The sequence below is a fragment of the Strix aluco genome, chromosome 11 (genome assembly GCF_031877795.1).
Source record: "Strix aluco isolate bStrAlu1 chromosome 11, bStrAlu1.hap1, whole genome shotgun sequence".
Taxonomy (NCBI): Eukaryota; Metazoa; Chordata; class Aves; order Strigiformes; family Strigidae; genus Strix; species Strix aluco.
In genome coordinates, this window is record NC_133941.1 from 24,760,457 (window position 1) to 24,784,019 (window position 23,563).

General features: G+C 42.3%; 1 protein-coding gene across 5 annotated transcripts in view; it reads right to left on the reverse strand.

Annotated features, from left to right (window-relative positions):
• Positions 1-23,563, reverse strand: part of BICD2 (BICD cargo adaptor 2) — a 96,486-nt gene that overhangs the window by 72,141 nt on the left and 782 nt on the right. The gene's annotated exons all lie outside the window — the stretch shown is intronic.

A 23,563-nucleotide genomic window follows, 5' to 3' on the forward strand; every position in this document is an offset into this window, starting at 1 on the left:
TTTTAAAAAAGACAGACCAGTCAGCATGCTCCATGCACTGAAAGTTTGAGTCCCAGAATTTACTCAGCACAGTTTGTTTACATGGATGCGACTCTACTGATCACAGCAGACACATTGCAGATTCGCCCTCATGCAAGTAAATGTCAGATCCTACATGTAATCATAGAATCCCAGGTTGAGAGGGACCTCAAGGATCATCTGGTCCAACCTTTCTTGGCAAAAGCACAGTCTAGACAAGATGGCCCAGCACCCTGTCCAGCCAAGTCCAGTGTTGGGGAATCCACCACTTCCCTGGGGAGATTATTCCAGTGGCTGATTGTTCTCATTGTGAAAAATTTTCTTCTTGTGTCCTATCGGAATCTCCCCAGGAGTAACTCCTACTACCCCTCCTCTTTTCCATGTGACTCCTAGTGAAAAGGGAGTCTCTACCTTCTTTGTAGCCACCCTTTAAATGCTGGGACATGGTGATAAGGTCTCCCCTAAACCTTTTTTTCCTCAAGGCTGAACAAACCCAATTCTCTCAGCCTTCCCTCATATGGCAGGCTTCCCAGTCCTTTGATCTTCTTTGTGGCCCTTCTCTGGACCTTCTCCAGCCTGTCCCCATCTTTTCTGTATAGCATAACATGTCTTTTTTGTACAGTAAGAGAGTGCACACCTTCCATCTGATGGACTCCTATGGTAAACACCCTGCTGTTTGGATTGGCAATGAGGACATTGCAGTTTCCACTCCTGGCAAAACAGTGCCATTTTCATGGGCATTGCTAAGTAGCTAACTAGGAGAATGTGATTTTACATTTTCACAACCACATTTGCAGATGCCCAGAATTACAGTCAGGTTCAAGCAGATTGTGGAAGAATGGGAAGACGACTGAATAGTAAACTACTTCTATAGCAAGTGAGGCATGGTCTAAACTTCTACCCAAGAGCAACTACAGCTCTAAGAAAATTGAAAGCCTGTTATGTATTTCAAGATTTTCAAAAAGAACAGTTTAAAACACAGACTTTTTTTTACAGAACCTTCTCAGTTCTACCAGACAGATTTAAGCTTTGGCCAGGGGAGGAGAGGAAGTGAATGAGTCTCATCATTTGTAAGGCAGAACTGCTAAGCACAACAGGAGACTCCTTGTCTAGTTACCTTATCACACCAAGGCCCAGTGTCTGAAATCAGGATAAACTCAGAATTCTCCAAATTGGATGTAATCTGAGAAACCCAAAGATGGCCCGTGAACATGGTCTATTCCTGACTTCAAAACAATTTCAGAGGAATTGTCATTTAAAAAAAAAAAAATTGTCTTCAGGAAAGCAAAACAAAAACCAAAAAACTGCTAACAGTCAGTAGCCTGTCCTTGCCAGAAATGCAGCAGCAAACAAGCAACAGGAAGAAGTCAAGAAAAAGCTGTCTTCAGACAGCAAATTAGTTGTACACAATCACGGGATACTGAAAAGAGACCAGAATTATTTAAAATAAATGTCTGAATGATAACAGGACAAGAGCCTGATTATTTTTGGTAATGCCAAAGGGGGGTTTTTTGTTAATTAAAAGACTATGAAGAAAACACATAGATTTTTAAATTATTGGCTGAACCGTAAAGCACCTCAGCAGAAAAGGAAACCATCAAAAAACCACCAAAAAAAAAAATCTTCGAAGTTAAAAGATGTATCAAAACTTGCAGGATTCAACATAGAAAAAATGGAATTACCAAACTCTTCAGAGAATTGCTTAGCAGACATTTAATACACGCAAAGAGAAGTTTAACTACAGTTAGAAATCAACAGAAATCTAGATCATTACAAGTTCCAGAAGTGTATCTTGAAAACCTCTGTCTTGGGAGCTCAAAGCCAAGGTCTGAAACCTGAAAATGCCAGTGCCACAGAGGATCCAATGAAGAGCAATAAAGGTGTTCAAACAGCATGATGGATTTACACACAGTGAGAAACTGCAAAAAACATTACAAAGGAAAGGAGTGTATCAGGTTTGAGCAATCTGTTCAAGATTATCAAAGACAAGAAACCTGAATCATGCCGTTACTGTATTCCAAAGCTTCAGACATTCAGAAATAAAAGGCAATAAATTATGCCCATGAATTTTGGAGTCTTTGAGAGCAGATCACAGTTACAGCTCCTAAAATAGCTGGTGGAATACATCTGTTTATAGCTGTCAAAACATAAATATATCTTGTATTTCATTAAAGATTTAATTTCCAACTAAGAAGGCTGAAATTTCGTATATACATCTAGTGAACCCATTTTTTCCCCCCTCCAGACAAATTTAAGAATAATTAAATGTGCTTTATCATTTCAGGAGATAAGAGTCTCATTTTTGCTGCCTTGCTCCATGGGCAATTGTGTCCAACTGTAAACTTCGGTGCAAAGTGCAACTTATGCAGATCTGGTATAATTGTACATCCATTGTGTCAAGGTGTGCAGAACTCTGATTTTCATGGGAGGCAGTAAATAGAGCCATGATGACAAACGTAAAATCCTGACCACAAATAGCAGATCCCAAACTGCTTGTTAAACAACGCAAGACAGAACTGCATACACAGAAACCCAATAAAAGGAGGTAAAGGGCTAAGTTCAAACTATCTTTTTAAGCAGTACGAATGAAGTGATGGCAAAGTATTGTTTAAAAATAAAAATATTTTTCTTCCTCTGAATGGATTTAATTTTATTTCTTGTGCTCATACATTCATCACACCCGTGATTTCAGCAGGGCAGGAGGCTGCAGCAAAGCAGAGCAGAGCAGCAGGAAGCACAGAGGAATGTTTACATTCCTCAACAGTGCTCTCACTTACTTCCATACCCACTAAAAAGAAACAAATGTCATTATCAACTTAAAAAAACCCCACACATACAGGAAACTTTGTTTAGGATTTTGGACATGTGAGGGAACATCCCATTTTAACTGCTGCAAGGACTCATTCAAAGACTACTTTTCATCAGCACAGCTGTTTGTCCAGCTCTTCAGTTTTCCTTGTGTTTTTGTTTTTCAAGACAGGTGATGTCTGTTAAAGACTTCTACCATATCTCCAGCCAGAAGCCTTTCACATGGGTGCAGCCCACTCCTGGAACACTTCCTATAGATGGTAGATGCTAACTGAAAACCCACCTTTAAACAAGTAAACACATCTTGACGCAAGTTCTGAACTCACATTTAGTAGGAAAGTAATGCAGGTTTCACTGCTGTTAATTATAATCCAAACATCTCTATAAAGGTTCAAGCTGCCCAAGGTCACCTGCCTGAGGACATTATGCATTTGAACCCATCTGCTAGCATCCTAGCAAGAACCACCAACTCTTACACTTTGGTGAGACCAGACTATTTCAGGAGTCATCTAGTCCTGGAGCCTGTACACACACTAAGAAAGCCAAAACCAGGTGTGATCTTTGTAGGGATGTTACAGACATTTATATATCTGGTCATAAGGAAACAGGAAGAAAAAACAAAATCTTATTTAACAGTAGTTTATATAACAATACTTTATATAACAATAACAACATAACTAATGTTACCGTAAAAGCGGGCAGAAGATGTAGACTACAGGATTTCAGATCCTATTGCTGGAATCATCCCACTGAAATGCCCCAAATTATTTTTTTCCCCAAGAAACTTGTGTTAAAACATGGAATAAAAGCAAGCTTCTGGACAGAGGTTTACAATAGCACATTCACTGAAGAGCTGGGCACTAATTTGTGCCCCCATTCTTGCCCCCTCCCTCCTTACTACTCAACTGCATTTGCTTATTTAAAAACCTTTTTAAAAACAAATCCACATATTTATAAGCAAATAAACCTTTGATTGCAGCTTGCCCTACAGACACAGTAGTTCACCTGGTCAAAAGAACTCCCCTTCCTCACTGATTTATGTTGTGGTAGTAGCCTTGTGTCAAACGACAATAATTTAAGGTACAGTTTTATGCTTTGATTAAAACAAACCAACCCGTGGTGCCAGGAGCGTTTCCGTAGCGCTCCCCTCCGCACCCCCACGGCAGCCAGGAGGGCTTCAGCCAGCAAAAACTCCTCCCAAGTTTCAAACCAAATGCAACACAAGGAAGTGCTAAATAACTCCTCTACTTCTCCACATCCCCCACAGGGGATTTTTGAGTAGGATCTACACAGACAGATCGACCAAAAAGTTTTGAGTCCTCTCAACTGACAAATCATCCAGACCATTGTTGTACGAGTCTGTTGGCCAGTGGCCCAAACAATAAGCTGTTTTTAGAAAACCGGGGATTCATCCTCTTATGTGGCATGAGGGAGGGATTTACCCTTAATTTAGCACCATTTAGAAAAGATTACCCTTTAATTGCAATAGGAGTTGGCAGACACGGGCAGCAATGAAAAGCCTTTATCCCCCAAAGCTTCCCAACGGCCAGCGGAGAGCCAGCCCGGGCGGCCACCGCGGGCCACCAGGGCGAGGGGGTACACGGGGGCACCCAGCGACGCCGCAGCTGCGGAGGCACAAACTCCTCATTCACCGGCATGCCAGTCGGGAAGAGCCTGCGGGGCTGAGGGGCAGAGACGGGTGCCACAGTGCTCAGGAGGAGCTGCAGCCTTTTGGAGGGCTCAGATGGAAACAGAACATAGAGCCCAGGCCAGCAGTGGCTCAGCTCAGGGCCCAGACTGGTTCAGGCAGAGATCAGGTATCAGGGGAGATGCCCATTTCTTCCATTTTGGCATCAGTCTGGCCAGGTCAGCAGAGGCACCTCCCCGCGCCACGCTGCCATTCCCTGGTGACAAGGCAAGAGAGGCGTCAGGCTGTATTTTCAGGCAGCGAGAGCTCTGCCAGAGCAGATGCACAGACATGCCTCAGGTGTAGGGTTGCCAGATCCCTGCCAAGATCCAGTAGCTCACAGCCCCTCAGGAGCCCATTACAAATGTCATCTAATTTGGAGCAAGCTTAATGCTCTTCCAGAAAGAGGTCCAGGAAAATTTAATTCTTGTTCAAACAGATTTTGCTGCAGCGGTAATGCCTGTTTTACATCTGTGTTAGAACAATAAACCGGACTACTCCCAGTTTAGGCTGGCATAGGACATCCCAGAGCCTACTGCAGTTTAACTCAATCCAGCTTTATTTTTAAAAGTTCAATGAAAAGTAGTAATTTCTATGCATAGACAAGGCCTTAAGCCAAGGGTGAACCTCCTCCCCCTCCACTTCTTACCCGTGCTTGGCAGTATCTGGCATTTCTGATGGCCTCAGGCCTGAAAGATGATGCTATTGCCCAGCTGGCTGAGCCCTGTGAACATACTAGGGACCTGGGAGGGAAGAAAGAGGCTCTTCAGAAAGAAGGCTGGGAGCTGGAGAAGAAAATAGTCAGGAAAGGACTGATTAGGTGAGGAACCATGAGAACTGTTAGTGTCAAGGGAGAGAGCAAATCTTCTAAGGAGGCAGCAAAGAGCATGTGTCCACAGGAAAAGATAAGACAGTCAAGACAATGGCACAGGGTGACAGCAGCAGCAGGGAGATTCAGGGAACCTGCACAGCAGAAACTGCAATGAAGTTCAGGAGGAAACCGAGGAAGAGGAACAAAACCAAGGGCAGGAAGAAGTAGGAGTGGGAAGACAGGAGCCTGTAGCTGCTCATCCACATGGCCCTTCAGATATGAATGGGCAGCCAACTGCCCTCATCCCCTTTGTTTGGTAACTGCTTCCAACTTCTGAGCCTAAGGCTAAAGTTTGTCTCCCATGCTGGTCTCCAAGATGAAAAAGCATGGCCTCCAACAGAGCTGTGTGAGAGTCCTTAAAAATATAACACATTAACCAAATCTAGCTAACCAGCAACTGTCAGAGACACAAGTCTATTCAAGAAATTATTTCAGTCTAAGTCTTTACATAGGACACAGAAATCATCCTAGCCAGGACAAGGAAAAGCGCTGTTTTAAACTTATCAGCATGTGGAAGCTACACTTTCTGTTCAGTTTTCACACATGCAGGCAGACCATTTCTGACCTTCTGTCAGCTGCACAGAAGCTACTGAACAGAAAGTGGATGGCCAAACTTCAGTTTCAGTAAGTAAGCACATACTAGTTCGAAATATTGTGAGTTGAGAACAATACCTGACTTGCATAATTGTGTCATTTGCCCAGGGCATTCTTCCCTAAACATTTAAGTTCCCTTCAACACCAAGTAGCCTGGCTTTGCACTTAAAAATGCCTTGGAAGTCACTTTAGAGTAGCAAACAGTAGTGGAATTTTGACTTGCTTGGTTTTGTTTTTTAATGAGGGATGCATTTTTGCAGTTATATATTCAGAGTGCTTGTGTAATATTATTTGACTGAATAAACCACTGCAAAGTACCACGTTCTTGGCGTACTCATAAAAAGTTCATTGCTCTGCCACTCTCCCCAGGACCGAATGTGAAGTAATTCCACATGCTCTGGTGTGATTGCAGGGATGCTGAAGTTACTGCCAACAGATGACTGAAAGCATCTAACTACATTTCAGATGTAATGTGCTAAGAGATACACGTTACATGTAGACAGAGAGAGGGCATGGAAGGAAACCAGACCCCAAATATGCAATACATATCTAATGCTGCCACACAGCAGGGACACAGCACCATGGAGTGTATGAAGCTACACCTCTGTGTTCAGCTTCACGGGTTGGTGTAGCACATCTGCATTCATGTTTGCCTGCTCGGGTCACAAAGAGGTAATTGATCAAAAGTACATTTTCCCAGATGTAGAAGAGTAAGCAGCAGACTGCAGTGAAGAGCAAAGGCAGGACTGAAGTTTTAAAGCTACATTCTTCAGCCTTTAGAATCAAACACATGGCTCTTCTTAACGGCACACTTAATAGCACACTACCCGCCCCACCATTTCCTTGGATGTTATTACACTCCTTTGCATTCACTGCCACTGCTGCCCTTGCTGTTCATTCTCAAACGAAACATCGGGTAAGTCTATAAAGGTCTAATGTCTAAAGCATGATTAATTCAAAACCAAACTACGATCCCAACACAGAACTGAGAGAAGCAGAGCACCCCATCTTGCGCTCAGTGACATGCTGAAGCAGATCAGTTCTATTTAAGACTACAGGGAAGAATTGTCTCTCCAAGAGCTCATTTCACATTTAGAGCTGGAATTTGAGCAAGTTATTTGTTGCATTATAAACAGACACAGTTTTCAGGCACATGAAAGCCTCAAAGTTAAAGAAAAACTGAAGAAATGGAGTAAGAGGAATTCTCGCTGTCCCCACAGATGTTATTCAAATTCCTCAGATGTAACTTTTCCATTATTACAGCGGTTTTCTGCACTCCAAGAAGGAAGAGAAACATACACATTATCTACAGTCCTGAAATTTCAAGACTTTAGATCAGTAAGTCCAATGGGAAAACACTACAACTACGCTGTGTTGCAACACCATTTCCAAAGGCAGCATTAAGACTGATCTTAAAACACAAGAGGAAGAGTTAAACAATCCAAGCCTGTGCACTGGAAAGCATTCATGCGCACACAGACACCGAGTACTGGGCTGTTCTTGATAGCTCTGGCAATCTTTTACAAGTAAAAGCTAGCTTTAGAGCCTCATTGAAACAAGAGGCAATAGAACAAAACTCGTATCTGCATGTTCCACGTCTTGTGGAGGCTCTATTCCCTTGTACAGCAGTGTCCACTAAAGATTAAGACCACATTCTTCATACAAAGCCTAATACTATGTGCAGTAAGACAAAGCTAACACATGACTAACACAGCATGGTACTAGGCAGCAAATAGAGGAGCCCAGGGCAAGAGAAATACTTTCATCAAATTAATCACTTTCTATGGAGATGACCTTGCCACAGAGAACAATGATAGTGAGATGAGAAAATACATTCCTTGTGAAGCACACATAGAAATACAGTGTCAACCTTAATGCTACTTCAGGCCTATTGTGAGTAAGTACAGGACAGGCCTGTTGTGAAAATAAGGGCACACACAACCACACTGATCAAGAAGAGGCACAGTAGACCATGGGGTTGATAAACACGCCAAGGCCAGTTCTCACAATTCCCAGAGCCAAGAACCTTAAAAGCGAACAGATGCCTGGCAGGGGCAGCCCCGAAAGCCTCCCTGGATGAGCCAAATTCCAGGAGACGTTCCCCAGCTGCAGTCCCACACGCTGAGGAGCATGAAAGGAATGAATGCCTTACTATGCTCCCTGCAAACAGTAACAATGGGGAGGTCAGAGGGAACATCAGACCAATTTTGACGTTAACAGGCTTTGTGTCACGTTAAAAGAGTCCATTTGCTTCAGTCCGAGTAACTCATTTATATTTCAGGGCACTTGGCCACACAGGCTAGATTAGAACAACCAGCTACAAACCAGTATAGTAGCTAACGTAAATCCACACAGCTTTCCTTCTATGCAGATGTACCTGCAGATAGTGGAAGCTCTTGGTCACCACATTTCTTACTCCTGTTGTTTGGTTTCTACCTGTTTCTCAAGTCAAATGAGTAGGCAAGAAGGAATCTTTAGAGACATTTCTCTTACTTGTCTCCTTCCACAGAGAGGCTAAGACTAAGATGATTTATTAGTAAGTCCTTGGGTGGGTGGTGTCTAAAATATGAAACTGCCAGGAAAGCTATGCTCTCCCTACCCTAGCACATATCCATGAGAGACTGCAATACAGAACATTTTGATGGGAAAGTTTTCCTCCAGACTTCCAGGCCAGCTGATGTTCAAGTCCACTGTCCCAGCAGCCCTGATGCAAAGCCTACATCCCAGCCCTCAGAGGTTCTCCCATCTTCCTAAAAACCTCCCAAAATTCAGAAAGGATGAGTCACAAGCTAAGATATGTACTTCAAGCCTGATTCAACTGGCCATGGAGAGCCCTACGTACAGTTCCCCTCTGATTCACCACTGCGCTTACCTCCACTGAGGACCCAGGAAGACAGGAAAGTATAACCAACCACAGCTCACTTGAGTCAAAATTAATCCTAGAATACAGGATTTTTCCCATCCCAGAACCCCACAGAAGTTAAAGGTGACCATAATTCATGCACATCATTCTAGGATTTAAATATCAGATTGCAAGGACAGAGGGTAAAATGATGCAGAATAACATGCAGGGGTGAGATGAGGGCTCCAAAACTCCTGAACATGAGAGTGATTACTAGGATCACTGCAAAAACCTAAATGCGGGAACAAAACTATAAAGCCTGTAAAAGGCTCAGCACTGACTGAAGTGGACCATCTCTGCATTCCTTTCCTAAGAGGTAATGCTTCAAGTGTCACAGCAGTCAGCATTCCTTCAGCCCTCCTGAAATCCAGTCAAACAACTAACATATCTCACATGCTCCACTTGCTAAAATGTAGATCCTTCAATCCTTCAGGAACTATTCACTGCTTAAATATAGCTGGAGGGGAGGGAAATCATAAAAATGAGTTCAAACTTTAGAACTGTATCCCAAACTATGGGGCATATTATAAAGCACAGTATGTAAAAAACACATACATATATAAGCAGCAGGATAAGAGAATAACAGAATAGTTGAGATTGGAGGGGACTTCCGGAGATCACCTAGTCCAACTTCCCCAATTAAAGCAGGGCCATGTACAGCAGGTTGCTCAGGACGTTGCCCAGTTGGGTTGTAAATGCCTCCAAAGATGAAGATTCCTTAACCCGTGGGCAAAGAATAGAAAATGAGAAAATAAGTTAAACATGGCACATTGTGTTTGTGGTTACTTATGTATGTGCTATGGTTCAGTCTTTAGTTTTTATGGACTGTTCTGTAGCAACACAAATACACTAGAGACTGGTGCTAAACTCCACAGCTGGATTTGTTCCAAGTGACTCAAATATGCTCTTAAAATATTTCTATGATTATTGAAGGATCTTAGAACAAGACTTCATTGTAACCAGTGGGGGAGGGGGGAACTGTTTTAAAACACCCCTGCTCCCCAAACACTGCTGTAATTTAGTCAGTTAAGTGCAAGCGGTCTCATTTCCCAGTGATTAGTTTGGACATTTTGGCTTCAGCCCACCTTTAAATAGCTTTCTGATTTGAACTCACAGTATAGAACATAGGCTGCAGTCATGCCAAAAAAAAAAAAAAGTACTAATCACCCCTAAAATAAAAAACTTACAAAAATAGCTGGCTTATATTTTGCCTATTGTGTCTGAGCCAAATGTGGCTGCTAAAATGAAGCCACTGACAAAACTGCAGGTGGGAGCTACCAGATGTTATATTCACACCCTCAAACTGCACCCGAGAGCCAGAAGAGTCTGGTACCCACACATCTACGTTCTTACCAGCGGATGCTTCTAATCAGCATGTTCTGAGCCCTTTCCATCCATCCCAGCCTGAAACCATTGCGAGGCAGATCTCACTTACTCTCACACAGAAAGTACTGTCTCTCATCGCAGTTTTTAAGTCAGCTACGTGCTGTTGTATGGCACTTCTCAGTGGAATATCCGCTTTCGTGCTGCTCACCATCACAGCACCCAGCATGCTCACCCCAGATAAACCACCACTTGATCAAGACAAACAAGCACCAAGCTATTAACATGCAAATCTGCTGTAAGATCACCATCAGCTCTCCACCACTGACAAACTTATCTGTCTTGCAAAGATAAACTTCCATTTGAAGCTGGCGAGTGTTTAGTGATAGTCACAAGAGAACGAGACAAATCTATTCTCTGGACATTACTTGTTCCAAGCAGAACAACATTCCTTCCTGCTAACTATGCTTTAGACAAAGTAGCCAGGGCCAAGGCCTATTAATTTTCTTTTTAAGCCAATTGTGCATATTCTTGTACACCTGGCATTGCTATAATATTAATACAGTGAATACAGAAGTTACCATGTAATGTTTATTATATAAATAAACCCATGCAAGACAAAACATGGCATACATGCACAACTAAAAGCAACAGTTACACATGGTAATTGCTAACATGTTAAGAAAAATGGCAGGCTTGTAACAGATTAGTAATGTTAAATTTCAAATAAAATACCTAATATTTTTTATTTTACTCCAAGCCTTCACTTTTGAAGACCTTTTGGTAAAAATTCTTCATGAACAGAAAAAGGGGAAGTTTTATAACCCTTACGTAAAGTACTCTGCTCTCCAACTGCAGGGATTTCACAATCATCGATAGTAACAAAACAAAACCAAAGCCCTGTGTGTTTACAGAGGAACATATGACTGAAGACAGGAAGAAGGCTGGAGTTGGCTGATGTCTGTCAAATCAAGCAACTGCAGTTTCTCCCTGTTCCTGTGGGGAGCTTAAACAGACCTATGTACCACCCACCTAGTTGTCTAGCCCGTCCATCTTAGATTATCCCCAGCCTCAGAGATTCCCTTTCAAGTCCATGAAGACTGTGGCTCTTGAGTGCACAATAAATATGGGGAGAGGCAGGATGGTGAGAGAAACAGCATCCTCTGATAAAAAAAAAAACTAAAAAAAAAAAAAAATTGTCATCTTTTCCATGTATTCCCTTTTATCTTCTGAACACAAAGGAATTTTAAGACCAAACTGAATTACCCAAAAGATGCATATTAATTTAGGAATTTGAATTCTGCAACTGTAATCAGAAGGGATCTGAACAAAAGGGCCAAACCTACATGCAATAGCAAGCACGGAATGACTAGGAGCCAGAAAAAGGGAGAGGCAGCTCTACAACTACCCAACTCATTTTGGGGAAAGATGCCTTCAAAAAGCCTTTCACAGATTCAGTGAAACTCTCCAGAAAAGTTTATTTGGAAAGCAGACACAACACCCTTTTCAAAACTTGAGGGGCGGGGGGGAGAAAGTGAAAGGTATTGGACAGGCTGCAACATCCTCCACCAACACAGCTCCAGGAAGGAGGTTTCTGTTGAACACAGTTATGGGGAATGTTTTGATAATGCTCAGCATAAACAAGGATTTAAAGTTACAAGCTCAGGTGCTAGCTCATGTCTCAGTTTTGCTCTCATTTCCACTTCCCCCCACTCAGCTGGCAGCTGCCGAGATTTACATAGGAGAACGATTTTCACATCCTTTCATTATATATATAAAAAAGTGAATGATCATAAGCATCTCTAAAAATACATTCTTAAAAAGAGAAGCAGACTGAGGATCTTTTCTTCTTGTGTTTAGCTGTTGCATGCAAGAAAGAAAGACTTGAGCTCTTTTAGTCTTCTCATACTGCTAGAATTTGCCAGACTTCTTTACACAGCAAGTAAGGAATAAAAATGCAAGTAGCTGCCTCCTGTTGCAAGATATTCAGAACACATCTATGCTTTCTTAACTTCCAGTGTAATACAGAAATCTGTGTTGTGTGTCATAGGGAAATTTGTGTTTACAATTAAAGTTTGATGTATTCAAAGAGGTTTCTCAGTGCAGTTCACCAAGGTCACAATACATTAGCCAAGTCCACCCATTCTGTATTTCATTGCCTGTACTGTAGCGCAAATGTGAGAGAAAGTGCTGATCTCACGGACTGTATTTAAGGGACTTTTATCAAGAATCGCTTAAGTACATTAAGTTTTACTTGAAAATAGATTTTTGGAATTTCAGGATGTAGTTCCTTTCTCAACAAAGGTAATAAGAATTAGAAATTCAAGCCCTGAACAGAATTAAAGGAATTAATTTAAAATTAAACCCCAGCAGTAAAGCATAAAATCTAAAATCCCTTTCCTTCAATTTACTTTCTCACAAATTTAATGAGGGAAACATCCTTAATAGCCTCATTGACACAGTAAGGAAACGTGATGTTGTAAACTAAGGATGCAAGAGAACAGTTTAAAAACTAAGATTGCTGCTTCAAAAAGCAAATGAGCTATTCCAATTCCATGAGGTTTTTGGCTGTTTTCGAAAGGAGAGAGTTCAGCATCCTTCCATTGGTTTAAGTTTATTTAAAACAGCTGTACTCAACAAAAACAGCCATTCCCATTTCCTGTCCATAAAACATTCCCAACCCATTTAAAATAAAGGAGGGAGAAAAAAAGAAAAAAAGAACAAAAATCTGGTCCTGCAACTGCAGAACAGAATCCATGTATTTACAACGGTGTCTCACTGAACTTCCACGCTGCAACATGCCTGCTCTCCCACCAAACACTGAGGTACAGCTCCAAGGAAATGCTAGCACGTAAACTTTCCTGTTGTCAGGGAAGAAATGTCATTGCAGTCCTGCTCATTAGGTTTCAGGGTCCATCTGCATTCCCATTAAATCTCCCATTTTGTAAGTAATTAGAGCACAACATAGACCACTTTTATGCTCTTTTTAGAAAAGTTGCCACAAAGGGTCTTTGAACACACAAGCCTTAACTCACATTAAACTCAAAGCAGCTACAGAGTTAGGGGCATGATTTTGTGCATGCATTTGTTTATATTAGGGGCTTAGGAGTACAAGCATCTGTACAAAGTTAGATGCTCAGTTAACACTTCAGATGTACAAATACAAAACCATCTCACAAGTATTAGAGGTCTTAAATTATTTGGCATTTAAAACACAACTACTGGAGTCATGGTATTTGTCCTCTTCAGGAGAGGAGAAGAGGAAAATGCAGGGCCAGTTCAGGTACTTTCTAGCCTCTGTGGGTGCACAAAAGAAAGAAGTCAACCTAACTCTTAATTCAGCCCTCTTCTATCCTCACTTCAAAAAACTGTAGGCATGACTTTTTTTTAAAGGCACAATTCCTGATATCTTGGCATTTAAGACTGGCAACACTGCCAATAAATAGGCAGTATGCAAAGCCAAGGTTTTGTCTATGAAAAACCGTATTTGAGGCTAGAGGGGCAGCTTCCTCACGTTTGTCTCCCCTGAACAGATTTGCTGCACAAGTAAGGGCATGGGTCTCTGCACGTCCTGTGCTAGCCCAGCACATGGCAGAAAATAGGCCCTAATGTTTTCTTAAGTCCCTCTTGCTTCAATTAGTTTTTCTGGGAAGACTGTCATAACTCATCTATGAAACAAAGTTATATTGGGCTGGTCTCTGTTCCTACTCAAGTCCCAGAGGATCTCGTCACAACTGAATAATAAGATGTTAGAGCATCTTACCAATTAGAAAAAATAAATTGCAATTCTGCCCTCATCAGCTCTATGTAACCTTTGCAGTTGACGTAAGGGGACAGATAAATGCCTTCCTGCCCACCTGAAATGGTTTTGATGACAAAAAAAAAAAAAAAGACCTAACACAAGCAGACTGAAAAATTCAGACATATTCGCCAAAATGAATGACAAAAATCAGAGAAGTTTGGATATAAAGTAAATTTCTTATTAAAGATACACAAGGAAAGAAATGGCAAGGCAAGACTGAAAAATAAGCCCAGTGTAATACTTGAAATTGCAATCTACTGTACCTATCTTCTCCTTCCCATCAGGAAAGAAAGGTCTCCACAAACACACAAGCAGTGCCTAATAAACCTGCCATAGCAAGGGGATTTTCCAACTTAACAAAATATTCTGGTTTTCATGCAGTTGAAGTTAACTCATTCACGCTACTTAAATGCAGATTTCATGTAGCTATACAGTATGCTGAAGATCCCACTCTCACATTAGGATTACTTGTTATGTGCACATAAGACAGATTTTTACATGACAGGATCTCACATCTCAAAAACCAACCAGCCATTCACATCTAAAAACAACCATCCATATTGTTATGAAAGACCAAAAAGCTGGCCGACAAGAGCTAGAGCAGTCGGATTTATTTAAGATCACAAAGCTTATCATTCCATTATAATTGGGAGAAAAGAAAATCAGCGTATTTTTCTAGAGGACAAGGCCAGGACAAATCCTTCTTAAGGGTACTAGCACTTCAGAGGGTGCACAAAGGTTTGCATTTTCTTACGTTTTTTGTCACACTAAATATGTCCCTGTTTTCAAAATGCAAATTCTTCTTTATAACCCTCTGCCTACCACCACAGCTGTAAGATAGGGGAGAATATCCCAGTACGGCTGAGTGACAGAATGAAAACCATTACCAAATGTGTAAAAAGCACTTTTGCAATGAGAAATGTCAGAGATTGAAGCCACGAAAGTTTGAGGAAAATGATACCTCTTGTCAAGCCTCACTGTTATTGACATTACAGCTGTTATGTACATTTACATAAAATTTGAAGGGGACAGAAGAAAATTTGAGCTGGAAATGAATCAATCAATCCCTGTTTGTCACTTCAAGAGAAATTATTTATGTGAAAAATGATTATCTGATTTTAACAGCTGAGAATATTTGATTTTAACCACTTCTTGGTTAAAAACAAACACTTTTTGAAAGCATCACCAAAAGGGAGCCAAGTGGAATTGCTTGCACAGCTGTTGAACACAGCGAACGAAGATACAAGTCAGACTGGAGCCTTTATTCACATAGATACAAGTCTCAGAAAGCTACTGGATTAAACTGTGCCAGAGAAAAGTTTAAATCAGGACCACTGCTGAAGGACTGCAGCTAAATCAGAGCACAAAATTTATTTAAGGAAGTATGTTTTGGCAAAATAATCTTTCTTCTTTTGATAGTGTGTACCAAAGCTGAGGGCACATCTACGTGACACTGCTTTCTTCTGCTCGTTGCCTCTTGGGGACAGTCATATTCAGCCTACAATAGCCAATTCCTTTTTCAAAAGCCATATGCCCCCTCCAAATGACATCAGAGAAAACCACAAAATAATTATACACTGTCTGCTTGAAAATGCACTCTGTTTCCTTCCCAACATCATACTGTCAGAAAGTTTCATTCATGGCTACTGGCAGGGCACCCACTGCTGAGCTCTAGCAGGAGCTCGAGGGCTGGGCTGGACTACAGACATGTCGTGATATTCAGCCAAACTGGGCATCACAACCAAATCTCTCCCTCAAAACACACACAGCCTTGCATGCAGAGAGTGCAAGAAAATCCCTTCTACTTCAGAGTCATCTGTTCACGCAACAGAACAAGCTCCAAACAAACATCATCCATTGATCATCTGAAAACAAAAAGGATTCTTACCTTGGAAAGAGACTAAAATCAGATGTAACAAACACTCTGTGCATAGGAAGCAATGAAACTTGTTCGGTTTCGGCAGGTTAGATGGCAGTTCAAACGTCTCTCTAGTCGGTAGCAATACTGAAGAAATAAGCTTATTCATCCATTAGGTCAATACACTTTTCTGCCTTGGAGCCAGAGCTAAACTACAGGAACAGTTCTGTTCAGCACTGACAGGCAGCGCATGTGGAGAGACTTCCTGATGAATTTACCATAATACTGCCTCGTTGCCTTCAGCATTGCGCTCAGCAGCACTCCATAAGCTTGCCGAGATCCAGACTGCGTGTTGGCAGCAATTAAGGGTGGAAACAAAAGATTTAAGGAGACAAAGGACTGCAGCATACCGCAAGAGGCCAGGCCATACAGCACGAGTGCAGCACGCTACCAGCCCTGCCATTTCCACAAGAGCTGTACAGGTCCCAGTGTGGCACGGCCCCTCCCTGACCCAAGTGCCAAACGTGGCCACAGGACTGCAGAGAAACCATATCCATACCCACACCGCGCTTCAGCTATGTTTGGGTCAAACATTCCCAGTTAGGCCCACGTCCAGGCACACGGACCCCAGAGGCAAGCAATTTTCTGTGTAAAAGACCCTCTAGACACTAGGTGGGGGTCCCGGTTTCCTCAGAGCCCCAGTGGCAAACCCATCTGTTTTATGGGCAATCAGACCACAGCTCTCAGCAAACTCTTCAGGTAGGTCCCATCTACTCGCTCCAAAGTGACGCCTGCGTGGGGCAAACCTGACACGTGTCAGGATGTGGAGGCAGACTCCACTGCCTGGTGTGTATTTCAGCCAGAGTAGGGAAAACGGCTGGAGAGAGAGGAGGAGAAGGAAAGCAGGAGGTGGAAAGAAGGAAGACAAGAACTGGAGGAAGGCGAAACTAAGAAAAAAGTCACACTTAATACTTCAGCTCTTCTCTGAAATGGAGGCTCCTGCATTCATTTGGATGGCAAAGTTTATTTATGTCACTTCCCTCTGTTAAGGTTTTGTAGTTCATATTTCAAACCCACGTTATACTCCTCTGTTGCTGGGTTACCAGATCTGAACAAACAATTCTCCGCAGTCTGCCAAAAGCAGAGAAAGAAAACAAATGAATGCCTGGAGGATGCATCACCCTCTGGAAGTCATCTTATGGCCCCACGCTGCTACAGATTAGTCACAACCTCACATACAGTAGAGCAAAAAGGAAATGGTGAATCCATTAACTCCGGGGCAGCGCACAGACCTGAGATCTGCTATTCCCACCCACTCACCCCCCTCCCAGGGAAACCAGGCAATTTTCCAAATCATTAGAATTTTCTTTCGGATTAGAAGAAAAATGGTCCTAAATTCAAAGGGATAAATTGGGTATTAACACCCCTGAAACTAGCAAGTTTGTTCCAACAGATGTGGAAATGGCAAGTGAGAATTATGATTTCAAATTAGTAAACTGTGGGTATCACTGTAGCAGAGCTGCACAAAAACCCCCACATGACAAAACATTGATGACTGCAGGTTTGAGACTTTCAGTTTGCAGGCAGGATGTCTGCCACGTCAGGGGCTGCACAGACTTCCGCTTCAGGGATGCAGGAACACACAGCCGTCACCCACGCCGCGGTGCCCATCCAGGTTCACTCCAGGTTCGCTCAAGCCCTCAGCAGCACCGCTTTGAAGAAATCTTCCCCTGCAGCACCTGCAGAGAGAGGCTGCCAGTGTGCAGTAGCTGATCTGGTGTTCCTCCTGCCGAGACTGCCTATCCCCTGCTGCTGAGCCCATTGCTGTGTTGTCTGAACACCCAAGCAGCCCTCCATCCCACACGCGGAGCCTCGGCTCTCAAGTGCCCTCATGCAGGGCTGTGTGCTGAAGGATGCCAAATGCAAGTCTCCAATAGGAGCAGTTTGTTTGGCCAAAGACAAAAAGCATCACAAGAGAGACTACATCCCAGTACAGACCCTACGTTAACTGCCAGCCTGACAACAGTGCTGTTGCCATCACAGCATCCCCAAGACTGCTGATCCCCAGTCACCAGACAGGATGGACCCACGCATGCTGCCCAGGCTACGGTTTGTGCTCTTCAGGTAGAAGTTTCACCACCAAGCTCAGCTTAAGATGTTCCTCTCATCACCTATTTGGTGCTGCTACAATACATTCTTAGTGAGGTAGTACATGCACAACCACGTGTCTGCACCCAAACTGGGCAACTGACCTAATTCAAAAAGAAATTTGCTAACAAAAAAAGAAAAAAGAGAGGAAAATTTGGCTTGGTTCCACAGTGCAGTTCACTGTATCCACTCCACCCAGGACAGCACACACCCAGTGCCTCCACACTTCCAGGGGAAAAATATGTAGTAAATGGCACTACTGATGTCAAATTTTTGTTTTATGAAACCTTGGGTTTAATCTAATGTAGAAAATTAGAAACAAATTATCTAACGTTTGCTGGAGGGTCAGGGACAGCCCTCATTCTGCGGCTCTCTCAGCTGAGACTACAGCAGTTTAGGGAGAACCACTACTCTGGAAACATGAGGGGTTTTTTAGTAATTTAATTCCACATGAAGGTCCTTACTATAAACCCAAATGTTTATGGATGTTATATTACCTAAGGTACAGTGAATTTTATCAGAAAAAGCCCAAGAAGAAAATTCAGCAATTTCACAAGAAAATAATCTGAAATCACCACCTTAAGAATATTATTTCTGATTTTTAAGAAAGGCAGTTCAAGAAACACTGGCAAAAGAAAATTAAGTCAGCAACATGAAGCCTTACAGGTTACTATTTCTAGTACAGCAGGAAAAACCGGAATGTTTAACTTTTCAGACTTTGTTTTTTCCAAAATAAGGATATGTAAGAAAAGTAGCTTTTCCAAAACACAGTACTAAGTGTCTATACCACTGCAGACATCAGATTAAAATAACAGGTGGCTCTATTCTTAACATAAACCAACTATGATTTATCAAAATATAAGAAGCTTAGTTTACACAGTAATATTTTTCTTACCCCAGCCACAGTTTTCAGTCTGATTTTACACTGGAGACAGCAATTCTGTTCTCTTCTTACATTTCAAGTGTGGCAGGTGCTAGAGTCCAAGTAACAATCACCATTAAATCCACGAGACAGGTTCACAATTAGTATGTGCGAAACTGGTATCAGCTCCCCAACATCAATTTGTAGTTGTACTTTTCTTATTCTGGATTTACACATGTATAACCCAAAATAAATTTCGCCTGAGCTGGTCTATTTAAAAAACCATTTCCTTTATTTTATGCACTATACCCTTTGGTTTTAACAGCGCTGTAAAGGTAGAGGTCATCTCAGATGTCATCAAGATCCTTCCCTTTCTGCAGGAACCAATATTACACCTGAATATTAGGAGGAGGCTACGGAGGTGCACCCAAGGCCTTAGAGGTATTAGTACTGAACATCATTATTTACCATGATTAAATAGAAAGACTTGGTCAAATCCAGCACTGAACTACGAGCACAGAAGATTTAATCCCAGTGACTTAGGTGACTTTAGCCCAGCCAATTCTTCTCTCTTTGCCCTTATATTCCTACACACAAAATAAGCACAGCAGTACAGGAGCACAACTGGTAAAATGCTATAAAAGTAGATAAATCCAGTGAGGAAAATGACTAACCAGTTTATATTTCTGTCTATAAGGTATACAGCAATATATAAGGTATATAAGAAAGGGAACGATTTCTCCTTCACTTTTGAAGGTGCACAGTTAAAACATTAAACCAGTCTGGATGAAGTATCATGTATCCAATTAACTGTTACATATATAAGTGAATTAAGCAAAGCAAAACTTCCATCAGTGATCACAGATACTGCACACTCCACCTGAGCAGTACGTTCAAATAAACAGCACAAATATTACAGCCCAGGACGTACCACCTCAGTTGCACAGTGCACCCCACTTTAGCTTAAAGGGAAATAAAGCAGCAAGGTGTTATCTGAGTGTTTCTTTCAAATCAGCTTCCAAGTCTACCCAGGAATCCTCTACAGAGAATTCATGCCATGTCATAGTCAATATGCGATCCTTAAAGGCAAAAAACAGAAACAGGAGCCACTGTCACCCTACAAAGAAGTGAAGTCATGTGCAAATCATTGCCACTCTTCCTTGTAAGCTTCCCCCCCTCCCCATCTGAAAAAACACATACAAACCATATACATCACATTAACTGTGATGTATTGACACACACTTTGACTTTAAGGACACCCACAGTCTACTTGCATTCTTTTACATTATTACAGAAATAAATAATTCATATTGTAACACCCATGTTTTCTGAGAAATTTAAATGTAAGTCTACCACCACCTAATATAATATAATAATATAACATAACCACCTAATCAGAAGGGAGCTTTGGACAGCAGCCAGTTTCATAACTGAGCTAACAGTTAGTTATAAATTTAACTGACATCTCAAAAGCAACTCAGAAATACTGAGTGAAGCAGATAACCCCTTTCCCAAGCTAACCTTCCATGCCATATTGCCCTACAAATCATCAGGAATGCCAATAACTGAATCCCCAGACAATCACTTTTGTGAGCTAGAGCACACAAAGAGCTGATCCTACATATCTTCCCCATAAGTACAGAAATCCCAGTCTCAGGCAGGTAGGCAGCCCTATAATTTTTACAATTAGCGCCACTGCAGACAAAGGCTTGCAGGATGACTTACTGGTTGAACACAGCCTAACAGAAGCAACTCGTTATTACTTCATCTCCTAGAGGGGAAAAAAACAATAAAAATTATATGTATACAATGTGGTGTAGTATTTCACTACAAGAAAGCCAGTATCTTATTTCTCTGAAATGGGAAAAAATGTGTTATTTATCTATAATGTTTAATAGAAGTTCGGAATAAAATCCCCGTTACAAAAGCAAAGGTGGGACTCAAGATAACCAATAAGTTTACCTGGGGAGACACTTTGTATTTAAATTTAGCTCTCTCAAATGAAAATGGTAGTCGAAATGCAGCACAATTTACCATAAAAGATATGAGATCAAGTCAGCACACAAGCAGGTAAAAGGACAAACTCAGGGAAGAGTCGACAATTTATCAAGGATCCTGACTAAGGAGAGGCTGGTGTGGAACCTCAGTGCAAGGACAGGACAGCTCTCCAGCTTCACCAGGAAGACATGAATTGCAAATATTGGGTGTACACAGACATTTTTATAAAATGAGGTACAGCTCTGAGGATGCCATCTGCACTTACCAAAGGGATAAAACTGTGGAGGTTAAGGCTATGAAGTTCTGCCACAATCAGGGACGGGGGGGAAGGTAGGAGAACTTGGTCAGAAAGCTATGAAAGATCTGATGACTGTAGCAGAAAAGCTTGTACTTTCAACAAACTATATCACAAAGTTCCCATGCTCAGAGCCCATTTACTTATGGTATGAACAGGGCCATGATACAGGGTGCTTCATAACATTAAACAAATTAAAGTATATCCAAATCTACAGCACTCAGCAGGACAGGAAAGAAACTTTGCTGTGTGCCTGCAGAGCACTCAGCATAACATGGCCTTGTGCTACTGAGGTCTCCAGATGGAGAGGAACAAAACAAGATCTATAGAGACTGGAATTGCTGTATGTTTAAAAGGCTCCATGAAGTCACAATTAAGAAGCAAGAGATGGAAAGCGCTCCTGTTCTAGTCAGACATGCCACCATCAATCCCCTTGCCTTCCGCAAGAACAACCTCAGGTAACCCAAGGTGGAGACCCTTTAAATTGGAGCTTGACATGTGGCAAGTCTTGTATGCAACGCTCCTCTAGTTGTGCCTGGGAAAAGCAAGAAGTTGCATGAACTGCAAAGAAGATAAACTCCTCCTCTGAGAGCATGCTTCATGCATCTGCTAAAGGTTTACACGATCTAATGCAGACCAGATTCCTCCACAGCATCACAAGAAAGCTAGAGGAGCAATGTTTTTTCCCTGTGTAGGCTAACTAGCAGACTCCTCAAGCTGTTCCCAGAATTGTTTGCCTCCCAGGTTCTGACTTAATTACAACAGGACATGCACACACAAAGCAAATCCTTTAGAATGTTAAAAGCAAGGAGGAGTGAATCAGCAATGCTGATCCTGCCATTTCCATTTTTTAAAAATCTCTTCTACAAGATTCTGAAGTGTTGCAGCCCTAAAAGAATCTTCAAGCCTGTTTTCAAGCCTTTTTCCATCTGAAAGCCACACACTGTAGTGCCCAAGTGTGCACAGCACAGCCCGGTGAATAAAGCACTACCTGTGACTGAGGCAACTTGGCTTCCATTTGTAGGTCAGGCGCTGGCTTGTTCAATGGGGTTGGGCCAGTCGCTTCACCTCTCCATGCCATGTTTCCCATTCCACCTACCAAACAGGTTTACTGACTTTGCTTTCCCCTTAGCACAACTCTACCGCTCTCACCTTCTTTTCAAGACTGACTCTACACTTGACTTTCAGATCTCTCCTACTGTATACTGCTGTAACCACGTTGGTCTCAGCTGGCTTTAGTTATAGCGGTACATCAGTTCAGCTTGCATATTTAGTTAACAAATTTATAGCCGTGTAATTCAAAGTAATTAACCTCTTTTGCTTATGCTTGTTTAACATAATAAAAGCAGAATAAAGCTTTATTTACAAGACCAAAACACACACAGGATGCAGGAAGTGATGGCGCTCACAGATTCAGCTGAATTTGTATCAGTCCATTTACAAGTATTCACTTTCCCTTTTAAAGAGAGTCTTTTGATGTTACTTCAAATCCATTTCCAACTGAATAAGCTAAACCAAAGACCCATGGGATACCGTTTGAACTGGTCAAATAAATCCACATATACTCATCTCTTCGGCTGTATCAGATCTTTTGCAACCAAGGCAAGGCCTGAATCAGTTGAAAAGCAGCACAGGGTTTGCCTGCACTGGAAACACTCACCAAAATAACCAAGGGTACAGGCAGACAAACAAGTTCCCATGGGCCATGCTATGTAGTAGACTGGCAGGGGATCAGCTATGCTCTCATAAGGAGAGCTAATCATGTGTCTACATATTCCGTCACGTCAGTGCCACTCTGCACAGACTCTTCCTGAAGCAGCGCTTTTCTCATGTTCTAGACCGGGAGATCTTGCACGAGAAAAACTTATGTGCCAGCTGACCTAAGAAAACAGCATTTCTTCTGACAAACTCCACTGTAGATATTAGATCTGAAGCTTCCTTTTAAAAAGAAAAAAAAAGCCAACAACAGGGAACTGCACCGAAACAAAGCTGTGTGGACTAAAGCCTGCTCTAGTATTTTCGTGGTGGTCCACATTAAGGAAGTCATTAACACCAGCCTAAGATTTCTCCCCCACACAAAAGCAGGCATGTGACAGCCGCCCAAGACGCCCCCCCTGCCCCCATCAGAACCCTGATCCCCAGCCTCTGTCCTCGCCATGCACCGCCCGCTCGGCTCCCCTCTCCGACGAGAAACAAGGTGACAGCAGTGAGCGGAGCCAGCCCCGGGAGGCTGAGCCGCACCGGCTCACCGAGGGCAGCCAAGAGGCTCCTCTCCTTGCCGCAGCCCTGAGGCCGACCTGCTACCAGAGCCTGAGGCAAAACGGGACGGGAAGAGAAAGAAAAGCATTTACTCGCTTCCCTCCCACATCCCCCTGGCACAGGACCGGGGTTAGGAGC